The sequence below is a fragment of the Passer montanus genome, unplaced genomic scaffold (genome assembly GCF_014805655.1).
Source record: "Passer montanus isolate IOZ18808 unplaced genomic scaffold, ASM1480565v1 scaffold55, whole genome shotgun sequence".
Taxonomy (NCBI): Eukaryota; Metazoa; Chordata; class Aves; order Passeriformes; family Passeridae; genus Passer; species Passer montanus.
Genome location: NW_024370485.1, coordinates 2,482,866 through 2,503,960, shown reverse-complemented (window position 1 = coordinate 2,503,960; position 21,095 = coordinate 2,482,866). Strand labels below are relative to the sequence as shown.

General features: G+C 49.8%; 1 long non-coding RNA gene across 1 annotated transcript in view; it reads right to left on the bottom strand.

The window, feature by feature from the left end:
• Positions 1 to 21,095, bottom strand: part of LOC120510059 — a 49,691-nt gene that overhangs the window by 14,305 nt on the left and 14,291 nt on the right. The window contains exon 2 of the long non-coding RNA XR_005629409.1: positions 18,389 to 18,568. This is a non-coding gene — a long non-coding RNA (uncharacterized LOC120510059). The remainder of the gene's footprint in view (positions 1 to 18,388; positions 18,569 to 21,095) is intronic.

Sequence of the window (21,095 nt, the reverse complement as noted above, 5' to 3'; positions counted from 1 at the left end):
CCCCCCACACACACTCCCCAAGCTGATCAACAAAACAAACTCAGCCCTTTCTCAACAGTCATATCCCCGATTGGGAGAGATGGCCAGCCTTGCCAACATCAGAGTGAGCCCTCCAGTCACACAACTGGCCTGCTGCAGACACCAGCCTCCAACTATGCACGCTCATGAGTCTGCCAGCACAATTCCCACCCAGAAGGCAAGTTATGGAGCACAGTTAAGTACAGCCTCTTTCCTTCCCTCTCCTCCAGCCCACTGGAACCTGAGTATCCTCAACCTAAAGACTGGCTCTCTGGAGAAAGGCTCCATGTCCAAAATACTGGCCCCAAAGACCAACTTTAGGTTAAGTGGAAGGAAGGCAGTTTTTCAACTGCTCCTCACAGCCCCAAAGCTTCTCCCTGCAGTGCTGGAAGCACAGAACAGCCTTGTAGCAAGATAAAGTTGCTGTTCAGCCCTACCATGATCTGTTCTTCCTTATCCCACAGTCCATGACGACCTGAACATGGCATAGCTGCAGGGAAAAATGGCCACGTAACAGGACAAAGAAATGGTTTGCTCAGGCATAGAGACTTTGGAGTTCCTGGAAATCAGATTCCTAGTCAGCTTTGGGGGTCCTCTGTTGCAACTTTTGCAAAGGAGGGGCAAAGTCCATGGCAGAGATAGACTGAATTTCCTCAGTCTGGCAGAGCAAGAGCCTGTGAGGCAGAATTCTCTATGACGACAGCACACTTGGGGTGAGACACCAGCACAGACAAGGGGTGTCACTGAAAGGCTGGTGATGCCAGTAACCTGTTGGCTGCTGCTAATAGTGACGCTGAGATAAAAAATGTGGGGGAGGGGGAAAACAAAGGCACTAAGATTGAGCTGGAAAAGAGGAGGTGATGGAGATGAGAGACTCTCCAGGTATGAAAAGCTTCTACGATGTGCAGAGAGGAGATGTCCAGCTCGATCCCAACGAGGACAGCCACAGGGAAGGTGTGGTGGCTGCTGGTGTGCTGCAAGAATGCTGTGAGTTTGCAGAATGCCTGTCCACCCAGGATGTGCAGGAGAGGTGAGACAGGATACAGATTCACCCCCCCTTGACTCCTGGCTGCCTTTTCTCTCATTATTCCTGAGACTCCATCTGGCCTCACTATTTTTACACACATACATATTAAAAAAAAAAAAAAAAAAGAAAAAAAAAAAACAGATAGAATAAACACTTAATTTCTAACCTAATCAGCCCTTCTCTCACTAATTAGCACCCTCTGAGCACATCCACAGGCTGTGAGAGACACTCTGGGGCTGATAATGACCCCCAACCTGCAATTGCATATGCTGAAGGGTCAGCAGAGCCAAGAGCAAGCCGTGGGGAGGCAGGGAACAGAGCGACCTCTGTCATTGTTTTTTTTTCTCTGAAATGTGGGATGATGGAAAGGGGACATGTCTTTTTTGGCAGGGTCCCTTGTGCGTGCACGTGTGTGTGTTTTTCTGTGAGAGGATGTGTGTGTGCACACATGTGTGTCGAAGAGGGGGGAAGCCGGAGAGGTTTGGAGGGAGGGGACTGGAACAAAATTCTGGCACTGAGCCCAAAGCTGAAACACATGCCAATTTATGCCTCTTGCTGGTGGTAATGAAGGGCTCCGTTCAGGACACACGGGACACTAATTAAGGGGCTTCAAAGGCGGCTTTCTGCAGAGTGCTCTCTAAAGGGGGGCTGAGGGGAGGAAGGAGCACAAGAGGGGGGTGTTCTCCACTCAATGGAAGACTTCTGGCTCCTAGTGCTGCTGGGGAAGGCACTTTTTCTTTCTCGCTGTCTCCCATAGCAACTCCTACCCGTGAGAGCTGAGAAGGTGCAAGCATCTGGCAGCTCCGGGCCAGCCCTCAGCAGCCAGCAGGCAAGGCAGGCTCCAGTATGCAAAGGTGGAAAAAGCAGCATGGCAGAGAGGAAGACAAGAAGGAAAAGGTGGAACTGAGGAGGCAAGTCGGTGTAATTACAAAGGTAGCACCTATAGCAACAGGAGTTGCCATTAGTCTCCAGGGATTTGGAGGGAGAAAGCTCTGGATCTCTGCAGATCAAAACTCCATATCTATGGCTTGTCAACTTCATCCCATGGGGTTATTTCATAGGAAAGTGTGGGTGGGGCAGACTTTGAGAATAGGACAGTGGGCAATGGCAGGGCTGGGAACATGCCTCCATCATGTCAGTTTGGGCACAAGGGCTTAGCTGGGCACCAGAGACAAACAAAAACTGCACAGGCACCCAAGCTCTAGCACACTTCCAGGAGCTTCACAGACTTTGGCCCTAGAACCTCTAAGCATTGCAGATTCGCTCGTAGCTGAGTGTTCCCATGTCACAGGAAAGGAGCCAGGCCACGGAATGGGTGACGTGACTCAGCCATGGTCACCAAAGGAGGTCTCAGTTCAACTCTCCTGCTTCCTACCTGTTACCTTACCCTCACGCCTGCCTGCCCTCCCTCCAACAGAGTAAACATGAAACAGCAGCTCTGGTGAGAAACAGGACTGTGCTGAGATTGATGAAACGGGGACAGAGTGTGGGAGGAAAGAGAAGAATAAATTGGCAGAGAGAGCAACAGAGTGTTAGTGAGAGACACGAAGAAAGGATGAGTGAGAAAGGTAGTGAGGAGCAGAAAAGAGAGAATAGAGGGTTATCATGGATTATAGTCACTGGGCCATGCACCACACAGAGAAAGTGAGGGAAAGAAAAGAGAGGTGATATGAGCACATGAAAAGGAGAAGTGAGAAGAGGCTCACAAAGAGCAAGAGAAGCAGACAGCTTGAGAGATGAGCAGTGTTTCACTGATCCTGCACGACAGCATGTTGCCTGCCATCACTCACCACCCCACAAGCTGCCAGAATGCCCCACAGCTTCCCTTGGTTTCAGACAGAGCTGTCTTCTCTATGCCAGGCAGTCTCAGCACCACACATGGGTCATCTGGACACAGCTCTTTGGGAGTCAGAACCAGTCCAGCCATGGTGAACCACAAGTACACATTATTTAACCAAGGTGAAGCAGAAGGACTTCAGTACCACTCTAATGCTTCTCCACACTTGTTTAGTTTTAACTAAACTAAAGCTAGTTTTTCTAACCTTTCTGGCCTCTCTTGTTCACTGTCCTCCTATGCACCAGCCCACATTTAGCTGCTTATTCCAGATGACCTGCTCCATGTCTCCCATGTTCAGTCATGTCACCCAGCCACAAGCACGGTCACCTGCAGCCCAGAGCAGTTCAGCAGGGCTGTGCCTGCCACTGGAGACAATGAGGGAGGAGGCTCACCCTGGAAGAAGCACCTGGGGTGAAAATGGCTGAGCTGTGGCTGAGGCCAGTGACTGCCCAGAGCAAGAAGGACAGTGCAGTTCTTAACAGCAGCTCTTGGGCAACAGGCTCCTCATGCATATCCAGAAATTCCTTGGTTTTTCTTACTACTGCCCAGCAGTAGTAAGCAAATGGTGAATCTTGCTGCCCAGCCTGAGCAGTTTCTGAGAAGAGGCGGTCAGGATCCTAGGCAGAATCAAAAAGGGGTTGGATGCAGAAACACATTATGGTGCTAGAATCAGCCCTACAGCAGGTCTTGCAACTGCCTGGGCTGAGGAACAGCTGGGGTCTGCTAGGATGTGCAGAGAAAATAGATCAACCTCAAGGAGGTACAGGCACAGTCTCAGATGCAGTTGCGAGACACAGCCTTGGAAGGGCTTAGCTCCATCACTGACCCTTGTCTCATCCAAGCAAAACAACCAGGCCAGACAAGTTCAGGGCACTCATGGGCCTGCTTCCACCCATCTCACAGACCACCAAACACTTCCTATCAGCTGCTAACAGCTGCTGAGCCTTTACAAGGAAACCCACAAAAGATCAAAATCGAATGGGAGAACAGAGCTGATCATCAGCCAAGACATTCAGGTTCACAGGAAGACACCAGCCTTAGTTTCCATGGAGAGAGGAAACAGGAACACTCTCCAGCTGCCCCCTTCATCTCCCACTTCTTCCTTCTCCCCCCACACCTCACCTTTCTGCCCTGTGCAATCCAAATTGGACACCATGCCAAAGAGAGATAAACAGGCAACTAGTGAATCACTCTTATTAAGTTTGAACCTATTATAAAAAAAAAAAGAATAAAAATGAAAAACATTAAAAGAGGGAGAGAAAATCAAAGCTGGGATTACAGGCTTAGCAAGCATGAGTGCATATTCAGCCTACACTGTTCCCTTTGTGCCTCTGTCACACCGGTAGACTGCTAAGAGAGTTATACCATTACTAACATGACAGCATTGTCCTATACAGCCTGGATTAGAAATCCCAGTGGCTGTGTGGAGGGGAAAAGTCCCCTGGCAGTGGCAGGCACTTGGCCTCATGATGCCTTCCACTCACAGCATGCTGGCCAGGCAGGGAGAAGTATCCAATTATCAGACAGGCGCTGCTTTTTCCTAGACCAGCTTTCTTTCATTGTCTGACTGCTTTCTCCCTGGCCAGTGATGCCTGAGAAGTCTGTCATGCAAGAGAAACTCAAGATGGTCCAGGCAATTCCTGAATCAGGCAGACTTCTCACAGCTGAACCCCTGCTCTCCCTCACAAATACAGCCTTCTCCAAGTATGGATAGGATTCAGTCTTGAAGGTGGTGAATATCTCATTCACCAACAGAGGACCTCCAACAACTGCCTGGAAAATTGGATCTCCCTGTTCTCTGCTGGGCAGGAACATCAGTCAGTTGTGATTCCTTCACATTTCTCTGGCCTAAAAATCATCCTACTGAGCCAAGACTGATTGCCCTCATTACTTCCACTTCTTAAGCAGGACCACACCAGTTTTTAAACACATCAAAGACATGTATGTTGCTCTGATGCATTTTTCAAAAGCTTCCTTTTCCAAGTAATCCCCATAAAAACATCACCCAGAACACCACAGCAATCAGATAATCACCCATACCCTCATCCACTGTTTGTACCCTTTGTGATGTCCTCGGGGTCTGTGTTTCCCCACTGGGACAGTGGTGTTATAGGGTGTCTCTGAACTGGCAAGGATTGACAAGAAAAAGGCAGCTGGCAACAATAAATGCATCACCCCAGCCAGGATGCAGAATGAGGAAAGGTCATTGTGTAAAGTGGTCTCTCATTGCTCTGGCAGCAGCCAGCATTCCAGTTTATGTGGCTACCAATGCAGGGGCTCAGCTTTGGTACCACTGAGGGAAGATGAGCTGGATGCTGCATGAATTGGCTGTGTCAGTCCCTGGGTCTTCAGAGAGGGAAAGAGGAGCTGGAGTGAGAAAGGCAGTGAGCTGAGAGGAGGAAAGAATTGGGTATGCAGTGCCTGGAGGGTGAGGGTCAGGACCAAGAGTAGCAGAAGGAGCTGCCTAGGACAGCTGCTCACCCAGATGGTCCCCAGTCTGTATCCTTCAGATCTTGCCTTAGCTCCAGCCCTGTGGCTGGTGCTTGTGGCCTCATCTCCCCACATCTCTGTTCTGCAGCCAGTAAAGCCACTGGTGGGGCAGGCTCTGTACCACTGCAGGAATTGGGGCAGAGACCATTCCTCATTCACAGAACCCCAGTACTATTTTCTCTGTCCCAACCCAAAGAGACAAGGGAAAAAAACACAGTTTTTCTTTCCAGAGCTGCCCCGGGGCTAAGATACAATATTTTATGGCCCAGTTCTTAGCCTATTTGCATTTTGTATTTTTACTTCAACTGCTGTTTGTTTCCAGGCATTTGGGATGCCTAATGATTTTCAAAGCACTGTTTATTTTAATCCCTCTAATTTATTAATAAATTAGTTGGCCTCAAAGTGCTTGGGAAAGAAGGGCAAGGAAGTTGTAACCAGTGCTTTGAATAAAGCATCAAACTGTCATATGATCACATCAAAGCAACAGCAAGCAGATCACTTTGTTGGCTATATCATGATACAGCCTCATAGGTCCTCCAGCTTGGTGTCAGGTTTCTTCATACATGTCACCCTGCAACACTACCAGGCTCACCAACTCCAAGAATGAAGTAAAAAATAGCAATGCCCAGAGGCAGCTCCCTCTGAAAAGGTTGCCCCTTCTCACCCTCTGCGTGTTGTGAGAATGTAACATGCCACCGTGGTGCAGATAATATAAACCATGCTGACATCCACGTGGCTGTGCAGGCAAGGTTGTAATCTTCCCATAAATCACAGGTGCACTTAGCCTCCACTGCACTCTCTTCAGCCCAGTGCTCTGTGGCAAGGCTACAGTTTCACACACAGGGCAGTCCCTGAAAGAACAGTGAGCATAAACCCTGTTAATCATGCAAATGAAGGTCTCGGAAGCTCTGCTAGTCAGTCCCAACAGGAACATGCCAGGTTTTCTCATCACCAGAACGCAACTGACAGATCCTGAAAATCCTAGGGGCTGCCCTCAAATAACTTTCCCATATCCAGGGAAGCTGTGAGTGTGCCCCATCATGTGTTTATGAGCCTGCCCCTATCTAGGGCCTTAAGACCAAGTAAAGTCTTTTGCGGCTGACAACTTCACCACATCCTTACTGCTGCAAAGCCCATTCACTCTCGGTGATCCCACTGGGATAAAGATCCCCTTTCTCCCATCTCACGCTGACCTGTCAGCGTTGAACACGTTAGTCATGGGCTAGCATTTGCTGGGCACTCGCAGGAAACAGAAGCTTCTCTCTTCTGTAGTGGCAGGGCTTGCTGCAAGTGTACATCTTGTGCTAAAGGGCTGAGGTGATTCCACAAACAGCTCTCTGAAAGCAGCCTGAAGTTGCTGCTGGTTGTCATGATGAGTTAGTTGTGCTAGATGTCCTCCAGAAGCACCATTCTGCCTGGGAATAGACAATGACTGCTGTTTAGAGGGGGTGAACACATCCTGCCTGAACGAGCTGATCACAACAGCCAGCACGGCTGTCTGGCACGGGGGGGACCACCTGCACTCGTCTTCTCTTTGTACTTGTGGATAAAATGACAGAAGCAGAGATGCCTTAAGGAAGGAAATGGTGGGACAGAAGCTCTTTCACACAGGATGCAGAAAGAACAAAAACGTTTTTGCAGTGCCAGTTGCAAAGCGGATTCCAGAGTGGATCTCCTTGCTGATATCCACAGGTGCTGTCAGTGCTGATGCAGCCTGAGCAGAAGTGAGCCCAGCCTGGCTCTGCACCCATCTAAAGGCAGGTGCCTGCATGCCCAGCAGCTCAGATGCAACACATTTGCAGGAGAAGTGTATAATCAGGAGTGCCAGGTCAGGCACCTTCCTGGGATCAGTGGTCACAGCAAAAGATTTTTCCCCTCCCCACCACAGATTAGGCCCTCAGGTCCAGAGCAGATCCAGTTCCTGCAGAAACATCACTGCTGAGTGCTCACTGTGCATTGCCATAGCCCCAATCATCATATTAATATTTTTGCTTCTGTTCTTTAAGTAAAACCCCCCTTCTCTCCAAACTGCATTTTCCATCTGATGAAGGTGAGCCCAGAGCCAAGGGCTGACTACCACAATGCTTGCTGGCTCTCCACCACTTTGATGCACCAACAGAGCATCCCCCCTCCCTTTCTTCCTTCCCTGACTCCCTGCACTGCCACCACCTCTTGCCAGCACAAGAAGAGGCACGTGGGGAGGCACTGAGACTGCTCACCCTCTTTCCTAGCTGTTTCCTCTCTCCCATCTCCTCCCTGTGTGGACACCCTGGTGGCACCTACCCACTCACTGGGAGGGCTGCCAGAGACACCGTGTCTGCCCTGCCCCTGGTACTCAACATCTGACACCTTGTTTTGAGGGCATCTCAACCACTCCAGCAGCCTTTCCCTCTCACCCAGACTCCCAGAGTCAGCAGGCAGTAATCCATGCTGTACAGGAAGAAAAGGGATGGCATGAATCCCAGCACTCTGCCCTGTGTTGTGGACAGGGAATTATCTTCACCCTACAAAGAAGGTGTAACTCTGCTCTTGGCTTGATTGTGGGCACTCAGTTGATACCTGCATGCCCTGGCAATGCACCAACTCTCCTGTCTGCCCATCTTCCCTGGGGCAGGGACCCCGCTGCTTTAACAAAGCCTGATCACCCAGGGAGTTCTCCTGTGCAGCAGAAGAAATAGAGATCTTCAAAACAGGATTTGGATTGAGTCCTCAGTTTGATGATGTACCACTTAAAGAGAAGGCCAGGGTGGATGAACCCTGATCTTTGCTCTCAAAAAGGTGCACCAACAAGTGTTAAGGACTTTGGAGAGAAATAACAAGGGGAACAGCATCTCCTGGAGCCTTCCTGAGAGGAGCATAACCAGCTCATGTACTTAAGGCTGTAACCTTTCTCATTCTCCCATAGGTCTCGTGGTGTCTTTTCTTCTGTTGCCTCTCTGATCCCTGAGCAAAGAGCACAGCCTTAGCAACCCAGCCTCTGTAGGGAAGTCCAAGAAAGGCCAAACCCTCCAGGATCGTGCCTTACTTGTCTAAGGACACAGGGAAGAATCATCTGCCTCCAGGATGCTTTCCCCAGCAGTGACAAACACTGAGGCCTGGGCAAAAAGAGTAGAAGTTGCCCAATAGAGAGATGCTTCCCTAGGCCTCCCAGACAAGTTGAAAATGGTGGGTTTTGTGAGCTGGCCAAAATTTACTATGACATTATTAAACCTCACAAAATGATTCCACAAGGATCCTGCCCAGTGTTCACATTAACTGTGCTTCACTGTTACATTTCACAGCTACACACCAGGTGCATTTCTGCTGGGAAGAAAGGGGGGCTGTAAAAGGCCTATCCATGAACGAGAGACTGCTTTGCACAGAGTGGTGTGTCTGTGGGCAGGGAGGAGGGCAGGCATTTCTTCTCCATGCTCCTCAGTAGGAGTGGACAGTAATGAACGTGCTGGGAAAGGCCAGCAGCACTCGAGTGAGGCATGTGGGTCTTTGTGTAAGAGATGCCAGCCAAAATGAAGAGACCATTCCTGTGTTAAATCATGTTCAGTGTGTCCATACAACTGGTGAATGCAAACATCCTACTGTGAATGTTCACATGTGGCGTGCCCACAGTGGCCCTGGGACGTGTCCCCAGCCCCCGGGGGGTGCGTGTGCATTGTCTGGCTGCCAGGCACCTGCCCACTGGGGAACTTTCCATCTAAACCAGCTGACAGCTGCTCTCCTGGGTTTCCTGGGCACCAATAATGTTTTCCCTTTTCTAATCTCCCCAATGTAAATCCATTCACAACGAGTGCCTAGAGACTTTTAATTCCATCGGCATTAAACTCACTAAAACCTCTATTACCAAAAGCTTTTAGGATTTTCCTCAGAATCTACAAGTCAGGTTCATAACATGACAGAACTCCACCTCTCTAGGGTGTCTGAGAAATTAATTCATGCTTTCTAAACGCCAGGATCACTGACCAGACATTCAAAGTATCCCTCTTGCCATTAGTAAGCTCGAGTTGCTGGTACAACACGGCCCTTGCCAGAGGCTGAGCTGTCTTCTGAAACATCTCTGACAGTCTGAGAGGATCCCCCTCCCTGTACCTGGCAAGAGCAGATCACCTCACAGCAAAGCAGTACCAGAGGTTCACAGATGCTGTGTTAAAAGGAAGTGGTTTATTTCAGTGCTGCTTTGCTGCATTCATAGAGTGAAGGTCTGGCAAATGCATCACAACACCAGTGCTCCCCCCATCCCAAAATAACTGTGGTCTCACCTCAGTGCTGCACACAGGCAGGCACTGTGAAAGCACGAGGATTATCCAGCTACACCTCAGCAGAGAAGGTGGCTGGGTGCCGAGACAAATTGAAAGTGGTTGTGGTGGAGGGGTCAGACAGCTGTGAGTCAGTGAGTGAGGTTTCTAAGTGCTGTAATATTCCAGCGATGGTGCATTTATCCTTTGGCCCTGGAGGTTCATTGGCTGCTGTAATAGAGCAGAGAGATGCAATCATCTTTTGATCCCAGAGGTCTTTTTAGGTGCTGTAATAGACTAGTGATGATCAAGCCATCTCCAAAGCCTTGGGGTTGCTGGCATGCAGCATGGGTGACGTCAGTGTCTCTCTGCCCCCACAGTCCCCAGCTCCTGGATTCCAGGAGAGGTGTTGAAGATGTTGCTTCCAGCCCAGAGGTTTGCAGGGGCTGTGGTGATGTCAGCTTTGACACACTGCCAAGGCTCCCTGTGGCCTCACAGGAACTTTTAACCACGTGGAAAGGTGTGATACTGACCCCAGGTCTCTTGGCAAGGGGACACAAGCCTGGCAGCTCCCACTCTATCCACATCAGCTGCAGTGGGTGCAGCTCAAGCTACCCACCAAAACAAATCACAGCTCTAAGAATACAAGAGAGCTCACAGAGATCCAGCAACAAGCAGCATGCAAAGATGATCCTCAGTGGTTTTTTGTCTATTTCCCTGTGCAAGTAGTCACTCTGCTTACGCCTCACGGGCTGTCCAGGAAGGAGACATACTTACAAGGAGTCTGGGATTTGTGTGTAGCTACACATGCATTTGTAGCTACACAGAAATAGCTAGAAAACAAACAGGCTAAGTTAGCCAAGCTGTTGAAGATTCCAGTCCATATATCATGGACTCAGGGAAAAAAAAAAAAGAACAGGAAGTGGGACCATGGACAATGTTCCTGTGTAGGGAATGCTGTTGGACTGGGAAGATATGTTTGTAGACTCAGGTCCTTACACTGAAGAGAGGAGGAAGTAGTCAAACAAGGTTTCAGGGATTTCTGTTCTCCTTTCAGCCCCAGCAGATTTTTAATTCTGGGCTCCAGCTTGGCCTAGAAATTGGAAAGTTTTCTGGATACCCTGTTATCCTGGCACTGATTTCTGTATCCATAGTTCAGGTGGAAGATGGAAGCATGTTCAATCTCCCAGGAATGTCTGGGAACTTAGCAGATTAATTGGAAAGTTTTCTGGATACCCTGTTATCCTGGCACTGATTTCTATCCATAGTTCAGGCGGAAGATGGAAGCATGTGCAATCTCCCATGAATGTCTGGGAATTTAGCAGATTGGGTTTCTGATCTGAGGCAATATCAAGAGTTTAGGTGGATTTGCACCTTTTCTGTGGCAGGGATGGGGTTTGGTTTTCCCCAGAACTGAGTTCAAACTCACAGGATGAAAATTCTCCTTTATACTATGGACTTCAACATGATTAGACATGAAAAGAATTTCACTGCTCATATCCCAGCAGTGTCCCCAGGTAAGATGTACACAAGGGAACAACCATTCCAGGTCAGAGAAATGTCCACACTAGCTCTTAGGAAAAAACATCACTGGAATTTGAGGGAGAAAAGGTAAGATGTACACAAGGGAACAACCATTCCAGGTCAGAGAAATGTCCACACTGGCTCTAAGAAAAAAACATCACTGGGATTTGGGGGAGAAAAGATGGAAAAACATCAAAGCAGACAAATGAGGGACAATGTACTCCTGTCTCAATTTTCTTATTTGCTGCTATGAGTTGCAGGCTAATATAGGCTCTGAAGACTGAACCTGCAGGTTCAGGCTCCAAAACTGGGCTCATCCTTAGTTAAAGCTCATTGGGGTACTCTTGTTCTCCACAAAACACAGGAGTCCACCATGAACCTTTCTGAATTCTTGGACCTGACAAATTCTCACGCCTTAGACCTCCACAGTTCAAGTCTGCAAACCTAAATCCCATACATTTTAATTTCACTGTGCATTCCTTCACTCCTAGGTGATGAGGAAAGGAAGGATGGATATCCTCATATTTCTCATAATTTTATTTCCTCCCACCATACACTCCCAATCTGACACCAACAACCCCTGTCTCCTCCATATCTTCACCTGGGGGTGTTCACAAGCTTTCTGTCTCACCCCAGAGGCCCTTTAGTTCTCCAGCATCCCTTCAGAAACAGGCTGACCCGGGTTTGGCTTGCTATTCCAGATGAGGCAGCACTGCAGGTGTACCAAGAGCTCTTCCAGAGCCCTCTCTGCTCACTGCCTCTGCATCCAAATAGCTGATTTGCCTGCTCAAGGGCATCACAGCATGGGGCAGATCTCTGCAAAGACATTCACCCCCACTTTCATTTGGCTGATACTCTTGATTCAGGACCTTTTGGGTATCTAAAGAGTTTGTAGCAAAACTAAAGAGTTTTGCTGCCCTGCAACACACATTACTTTGAACATATCAACATTCAGTTTCATTCACCAGAGCACAGTGTGTTCATTTAACTTAGTCCTCTTTGCCAGGCATTTCCCACAGCCCTTTCTGTCCACAGCCAACATAATAATTTTGTCTCATCTGCTGATTTCCATATGGCATATCTCTCCTCCCACCTTTCCAATTCATTAAACAATAAGGTAAATCACAAGGGATTTAGAAGAGAACCTGGAGGCCACATTAACCTTTTGCCATGGTGAAACTTGACTGTTTAATCCCTTCATTCTTTCAGTCTCCTACTCAGTTTTTGATCTATGTCAATATTTTGTCTCTCACAGACTGCTTAGCTTCTTTAGCAGCTCAAGTACAGGATCTTTCAAAAGCCTTTTGGAAGTCTAAATACGTTATATCACTTGGTTCTCCTTTATCCACTGCATTATTGACACATTCAAAAAGTTGTAGGAGATTAGCATGATGCAGTTTTCCACTGCTGAACCCACGCTGGATAGGCCCTATCAGACCACAATCTTCCAGATGTCTTCAAGCACTGCTTTTTAATTATCATTCCCACCAGTTTACCAGACACAGATGCAAAGCCTACTGATCTTTAATTCCCCGGATCATCACTGAAGCCTTTTTTTAAATATAGGTACAACATTTGGTCTTCTCCAATTCCCCAAATCAGTAGCTTTTTTTTTCCACAAGAGATTGCATATTTTTGTTAGCAGCTCAATCACTTAAGCTCCTTCCAAACTCTCGGATTTAACCATCTGGACTTGATAACTTATTGTTCAGGAAAAGGGGGGTGGAGGTTTTGTAGTTGTTGGGGGTTTTTTTCACTGTGTTTGTGGGTTTTTTATGACTTGCTTTGTCCCAGCACCCATTATTCTGACAGCATATTTTCCAACAGATCCTCATCTGAGCAGATATAGGAAAAGAATCTCACAAATACTGTTGGTAGGGACAGCTGATACAAGAGAAATCATAAGAGAATTCAGCTCCCCAGCAACATCCTAAAAATGGAGATACTGAGTCACTTTAAGCACAGGAGGTGACTGGAATTGATCAATGCGAGTTTTCTTGGATAACATCCACTCTGTTCTGACCAACCAGGCTAGTTTTGCTCATTTGTTTGGGTCTCTTGCTGAATAGTGATTTCCATCTTGACCCCAGAAGATTCAGGGCAGGAACAGTGCTAGCTTGATTATATACAGCCTAAGGTGTGATGAAAAGAAAGTGACCTCAGTGCTGGGGGATGCATGAACCTGGGAGGAGATGAAACCCGGCGAGGATGAAAGGAAGTAAATCAGAAGGTGAGCAGAACATTGCTGGGCTGTTAGCTCCAGTGATTGCCTTTCAACTGCATCAGCCACAAGACATGAAATGTAATGGGCAATGCTGGAGAACTCAAATAAGTAGCCCCATTATATGAGTGTTTCTCCCTTTGTGCCAGACTGGTTCTCCATAGATTTCACCATGCTGGCTGGCTTTAAAGGCATGGCAGTTAAGAACGGGGCACAGTCCCATGGCCCTGATGTGCCACTCACTTTAAGCCATATCTTCTGCTGGTCCTACAACAGGGAGTCAGAGACGAAGCTTGAGATGGCAAAGAAGCACCCACAGGTTTGTGTCACAATGAACAGACAACCAGCTGAGGATACCAGATCACGTGTCTACCTGCCTGCAAGCCAACACTGGCATTCCAGCTTCTGGAAACCATCACACCCCCATCAAAAGTGCCACTTAGAACACCTGCATGAAATCTACCTACCCTGTGACAGATCTACCTTACCTGACAGACACATACTCAAGTATCTTTCATAAAAGAGGAAGAGAAATTTCCATAAATCACTCTTATCTGATTGCTGCTGTTCAATTCTTGTGGGACATATTTATGGGGCAATTGTAGAAAAAAATGTAGAAAAAAGTTGTAGAAAAAATTGTGTAGCTTGTTGAATACATTCCCTGCAGACAGTGCCTGTGTGGGGTAATGTGGCCATAAGTTTTTCTGGGGAGCCATCTAAAGGCAAGTCTGTGCCTCCCTCTAAGGCCTCAACAACATCCCTCCAGTACAGAGCAAGGCAGTTCTCAGCAGTGCTGGGCAGCACATTCACTTCTTTTGGCTCCATGGGGCTGGGAGGACAAAGAACACGAGGAGGGGTTTCTCAGCCATGTTCCCTCCTCCATATTGGGAGCAGAAAAACATGCACAAGGAGAAGGCATCTCAAAGCAGGACAATTACAGGCTGGCTATTCCCTTAATGAAGAAGGTGGATAGAAGATGAGCAGTTTACTGTGCAGAGCTGGTCCTCCTGCCACAGAGCTTTTGAGACCACATCCTGCCCAGTACAAATGTGGTCAGGTCAAACTCTAGTCTGCAATATCAATATGAGATACTTCCATACCACACTGCTGCTCTCTTTCTGCCTCCCTCTCCATCCCTTTTTCCTTTGCTGCTTCTGTCCTTTTTTCTCTCAGGTCCTCCCTCTTTCTCATCTCACTGTCTGCATCCTTTCCATGTGTGTCTTAGATTCCCCTTTCCCTCTGCAACACCTCCCTCCACTGCCTGCAGGTCTCCACCTCCATGAAGCGAGAGGGCTCACACAGGGATGAGACAGAGAAGAAACTTGGGGGAGAAAGAGGTCTTTATGCCCTGACTTAGCCCAGCAACACTCCCCACACACCAGACACAGCCCTGCTGAAGGTGCCTGTTTGGGCTGGAATGAAGCAACATGGACACTCACACAGATGCTGTTCTACTGTACAGGGCACAAACCAGGCAGGAAGGCAGCATGAATTCCATCCAGCTGCTCTTCTAGCATGGCTTCAAAATTGTCTCCCTCTCTTCACATGCACTGGTCTGTCATGTGCGTGTGTGTCTCAGGGCTGTCCTCAGCCGCTTGGCAGTGGCTGTGCAGAGGGTGCAAGGGGGAGGTGAAATGACAGGGGTTGGGGATGGCCAGCTGCCAGTCATGGCCTGTACCAGGGTCCCCTTAGTCCCCTGACACACACAGACACGTGGCACGGCTGCTCGGGGAGGCCCAGCCAAGGAGCCTGTCCTTCTCCACTGAATCTCTACTCTGTTTCCAAGTGACAAGCCACAAACTCCCTTTCTCTTCCCAAACAAACAGAGGCTTGAGTGAATCGCTGCATCGGCCCTGGCACGCAGCCCCCTGGTCATTACGGATTCTCCTGCAGCATCCAGCCCCGCGAATGACAGCACTCAGCCATGTCAGCAGAGTCACAGGCTGAACCTCCCTTTCCCCACAGCATCCCTCTGTGCAGCCTCAAGCGTTGCTCCTTCACGTCCCTATTCCCCAGCTCCCTCCTCTCCCACTGTGTTTGTGGCCCCTGCCTGTTCCACGTAGAGGCAGGGGAAGCTGTGGCACAGCATGGTGACCAGCGTGAGAGTTTGCTAGGATTAGGACTCTTAGCAGCAAGGTTTGGTAGATGGTGTCACCTCTTGACTTTAACCTCCAAAAGCTCATTTTGCTGAGACTTACAGTAAAACTGACTTCAGACTGCTAAACCTGGTCAACAAATTCTCCTCCTAATCACCAGAGACTTGCACACATCCACACAAAAGCATGAGGCAAATCACCCCTCACCACCTTCCTGCCCTTTGGCCCTTCAGCACAAACAAAATTACCTCCCTCAGCAAGACAAGCACCTGAGTGACAGACCTGGAACAAGTCCCTACAGCACAACAGTGAGGGTTTGCACTCATACTCTGTCCCAAACGAGCACCTGCCTCCAGTGGGGCTGGCTTGGCCTCCATCCATGGTGCAATCCCACTTTCTGCCAGCATGATCCTCTGAGGAATGAGGAATGATAATGCCTCTCCTGGAGCCTGTGCACTGACCTGTGGAGTGGTCAGGGCTGGAGAATAACATTCTCCTGCTGAGACAATGCTTCCCTCCCCTTCCTCTTCCTCTTCAGCATGATGCCTGCCCTCCTCCCAACCAATGCCATCCTCTCCAGCATCTGTCTGGTGTGGGACATGGCTTGCTCCTAGACTGTAATTTAACCCTCTTTCAGACTGGCTTGCCTGACAGGAGGGACTGAACCAGGCTGGCCGCAGTGTGCAATTACATCTGTCAGATTAGCCATAGCATGCATGATCCGGAGCACGTGCCAGATGTGGCACACAAACAGCACTCGAGCCAGCACCAAGAGAGGGTTGTGCAGACAGATAATACCCAACACAACATAAATCGTGCCAGTACAGAGTTAAGCCAGCATTGTTTTCTAAACAAATCTCCAACAGCAGAGTGAATTCATACTGGATCAGCATTTTCTACCATGTATCTGCAGCAGTTTTGACCCAGTACCAAGCTCCCTAGAGCTGGATTTATTGTCTTGTCCACCCTGAGTCAGTGCCAAAGCCATGTCCTGAGAGGACTGAGGAATTTAACCAATGCCAAATGACTTTGGAGGCTCCATATGGGAAGAGCTTGCTTTCTTCTGCAAACTCCCCAACAATGACACCGAGTGTGACTGCATGGGCACGCTCCCTGCCAGGCTGCGGCCAGGAGGAAGAGTGACACATCAACAACACCACGGCCACTTGTCACCCCAACACACGCCTGCGCGCACCGGAGGGTGTGAACCACAGGGGAAAGGATCACTTCACAGTATCATCAGCTGGCACCAGCATCCAGAAACAACCCCAGCAGGCAGCAGCAGCCCTTCCCAAGGCCGACCAAAGCTGCTCCTGCCTGGCATGGTGGTCACAAAGGAGGAGAAGTGAGGAGCAGGAAAGAGGGAAAAGCAGGGCTCGGGGCACCCCAGAGAAGGAAGAAAAAGAGCAAGAAGCAGCAAAGAGAAGTTGAAGGCAGCAGTTTGTGTAGAAGGGTAGGTATTAGAGTAGTGGGTCAGGGGGCATCGAGGAACTGCAGATGAGGAAAACTGATGGCAGAGTCCTGCAGTGGCAGCAGAGAGATGCACTGGAAGATGCAGTGGAAGACATGCCTTCCTTGTCAGCATCACCAGCTGGGACCTGGGCAGGAGGGGAGCAACTCATCACCTCCTTCAGGGGACACCACACCAGCACCACTGTTGGGGCTGCACAGTAGCACAGACCCTGGCAGTCCCTTTCCCTCAGAGAAACACAACAGCCCCCAAAATCTGACTCTGAAAAACTCTGGTCTCTGCCAGAGTCTGTTCAGAGCCTGAAACCACAGCCTGTCAGGTTGCAAACTCACAGACCTCCCCTTTAAAATCCACTCCTCTGAGGTTACCCACTACTTTGCCAGCAGCTCGTTGCTTTAGGGTCTATTTTGGGGAGAGGCATCTCCAGGCACGTTCATGCTCCTTGAGGACTGGCAGCGCGTCTGGGCCTGCCCAGGCACTGGGAGAAACAGCTGCTCCCACTCCCCTCCCACCCCCACACCACAGCAGCTCCAGCAGCACGGAGGCATGGCATGGAAATAGTGCAGCTGATCTTCCTGCTTTCCCTGCAGAGGAGCTGAGGAAAGGGGCACTGAGGGCAGCCCCAGGCAGCAGGAGGCCCTTTCAGGTGCTCCCAAGAGCTTTGCGCCCCAAAATGGGTCAGGCTCGGCACAGGGCCCCTTCACTGCCTGTGCAGGGCACACGGCGTTCCCAGCTTATGAAACACACTGTCTCCAGCAGGAAAACATCCCTTCCAGTTGAGAAGGAGCACCAGGGGACAGCAGATAAGCAGTGAAAAAGAGCATGCCCATCACCCCAAACGCTGTGGCAGGCTGAGCTGGGTATTCAGAGGAGGTACCTGGCTAGGAAATGGAGGCCAGCATCTTCTGTGGGGAATTGGAACCCCCAAAATATCTGTGAGATGAAGAGGGAGGGGGAATCCTTCCCTCTCTGGCCCACTCCCGGTAGCATGATGCCCACTCCTGCTCTGCTGCAGGCTGCATCCCCGAAGTGACCCAGGCCAGGGCTGCAGAGCCCAGCTTTGCTGCTGGCCTGGCTGCAGCAGTCAGCCTGGCTGCCCCTTCTCCCGAGAAATAGGGGTGGTGGAGGAAAATGACAAATGGAGAGGAGCAGACAGGTGTGTGCCCAGGGAGGGGTGGGGAAGGGGCGGAATGCACTCGGGACTGCGTGTGGGGGACCCGCAGCGCATCCCTCGGCTGCTCTGCGAACCACCCCTCCCTGCACACGCATGCAGAGCCGCAAGGGAAGGGGCTCACAGGGGAGGGAGCAGCTCTCCGCTGTGGGGAGGGTGCTGATGAAAGCCGAGATTTTGTTCACAGCATAGCAGAAACCCCTGCCCTTCTCCTCCCTCACACCTCTGGGGAACGAGAAACGAGAGGGAGGGAGGGAGGGCGGGATGGAGAGAGGCACAGACAGAGGTGCCGAGGTTGGCTTACCTCGCAGTGCCTGTGCTGGGGGTGCCCGGTGCGCGGGAGGTAAATCCAGGGCTCTGCTCTCCTTGGCGAGTGCTGGGAAAGGTCTCTGTTCAGTCACATGAAGGAGTGGCCTGTGAGTAGGTGCTCCAGCTCACCGCCCGATCGAAGCTGCCATGGATTCATTGCGAACGACTTCGCCTTCTGTGAGGAGAGGAGGAAAGGGGAGGGAAAAAAAAAAAAAGGAAAAAAACCACCAGCTTAAGACTTGGAGGGTAGATTCACTTCTTTCTTAGGTTTCCAATGGCAACTGAATATGCCACATATGAAGATCCAGGGTGTGTGTGTGTGTGTGAATGTGTGTGTGTGGGAGGGACGGAGAGATGCACAGCTGCTGAGTCCACAGGCAGTGTAGGGTGTGAGCTAGGCAAGGCGTATCGGTGATTATGGGAACAGACAACTGGACACGGGCAGCAGAGTAGACAGACAGCCAGATGGAAGGAGACTGAAAGCATGGAAGGAGGTTGGCCTGTGTGCTAAGGGCCTGGCTGTCCCACTGCACACAAAAGGAGAGAGCACCTGACCCAGTGCAGGGCAAGGTGCTGACAGAGCTGCTCCGGGAGAAGGTGAAGTGTGCTGACACACACGGCCACACACACACACACACACACACAAACACACCACCTCCCAGCCCACACAATCTCGCCCCTGCAAGGACACTCTACACAGACAGGACACACACACACACTGGACACACACACAGATATTTACTCACTGGTCTTTCCACACCACCTTGCATACAAACCCTAAAAACTCAGAGCTCCTCTAAAGGATGGGGTGCTTCTCTTCTTCACATACACCCTGCACCTACCTACAAGGTTGCACATCTGTATTAAGATGCACACGTGATAACTCAGACAACCATCACACAACACCACATCAGCTCCACCCAGCCTATTCCACCACTCCTATGAGTACACAGCAAAAACATTTTATACAGCACAGCAAATAGTGATCCCTGCACAAATGCACGTGGAATACCCAAACATGTCTACCACACACCAGCTCCTGACCCCTTATACGAAACTGTCACTGCACAAACACACAGCATTTAACGAGCCCACTCCTATATAGCAGAGACCAGAAAAAGTGCCATGTATACACATCCATGTCAGTGCAAACACCACACTAGCAAATGACGTATCTGTAAGAAAATGAGGGCACATAAAACATCCTCATGCACTCAGGAACATAAGTCAAGCAAGCACTAGTGGCTGTATATCACACACAAACACACTCTGCCTATGAATTGCCTGCAGCATACAAACTGATTGTATCAGATACTGTTACCTACCTAAACTCAGCCCACACAGTGGCATAGCACCCTTCTGGATCCTAAACATTAGCCCCAGACATATTCTGTCACATGGAAAACACAAATACTCATCAACATCCAACACAGGCAGACAAACACAAACTACACATGAAACACAGACAGCCAGCACCACTCACCAAAAAAGAAAAAAAAAAAAAGACATTCTTGAAAGTTATGAAGCTGGAACTCACTTTGGAGACAGCTATATTAGTCTGTGCAAGTGCACACACACACTCCACTGCCACACCAAATCTGCTTTAACTGCCCCATCTCTGAGTAAGATTTTCCCTTTTTTTTTCCACACTTCCACTAATTTTGCCCATTCTACAATCTCCCATGTGTCTGTCCATGGACTGGAGTTGCCACTCTGCGGGGCAAAGTCTCTGGAGCAGAAAGCCTGCAAAAGAAGCCACACTCATCCCTTCTCTTTCCCTCCATTCTGGTGTTAGATGTGCATAATTTGCATGCAAAGAAGAGTGCGCAGTCCCACCAGCCCCGAGTGCTGTGAAATTGGCTGATAGTGGCATCAGGGGATGTGACTGCAAAACCAAAGCGTGGCAAAGAAGTACATAAATCCTTATGGGAAGCTGAGATTTGGCCAGGAAGGCACCAGCTTCCACCAGGCCCCAGGAAAGAGAGAGAGATACACGAGGTGGGTAAGAAGGGGCAAGGGAATGAAGGGAGATCGGCCCAGCACCAGGGACAGCACAGCGAGCACTCCGGCGGGCTGGTGTAACGCGCCCGGCAGTGTCACAGCGTGGTGCTGCCAGCGAGGAAGGACAACAATCAGGGTTCCACATCAGGGCAGGCAAGCGTACCTGTGTGCCCCGGGAAATGGGAGAGGCAAGGGAAAGCATGGGCTTTGCAGCGGGGAAGAGCAGCTGTGGGTTATATGGCATAGGGGTCCGTGGCTGCGCTGGGATCATTGGAGCAGTGGTGGCATAGATATAAAAAGGAAGAGCTCACAGGCAGAAAAAAGGCTGGCATAGGCGTGGCTTAGACACAGGCAATGCAGGGGTTGCAGTCGGGTCTAGCCCCAGCCGCACGGAGGAAGTGTGAAAGGAGTCCCATAAGTTATTGACCTGTGCTATTGGGCAGCATGGGCTTCCAGCACGTATGGATACACCTCGGTGAAGGTCAGTGGGGTGTACATTGCCATGGCTTCTTTCAGGAGCTCCCTGCCCTCACACGCATTACGTGCCCCAGCAGCCTCAGCCCCTTCCCAGTTCATGTACACTTTCCACACCCTGGCACGCCAACTCTCCACTCCTCAAAGCCACCTGCTTCAGCACACTCCCACCTCCCCACATCCATGTCCATGTGGCAGCATCAGAGGAGCCAGAAGAAACGTGTAGG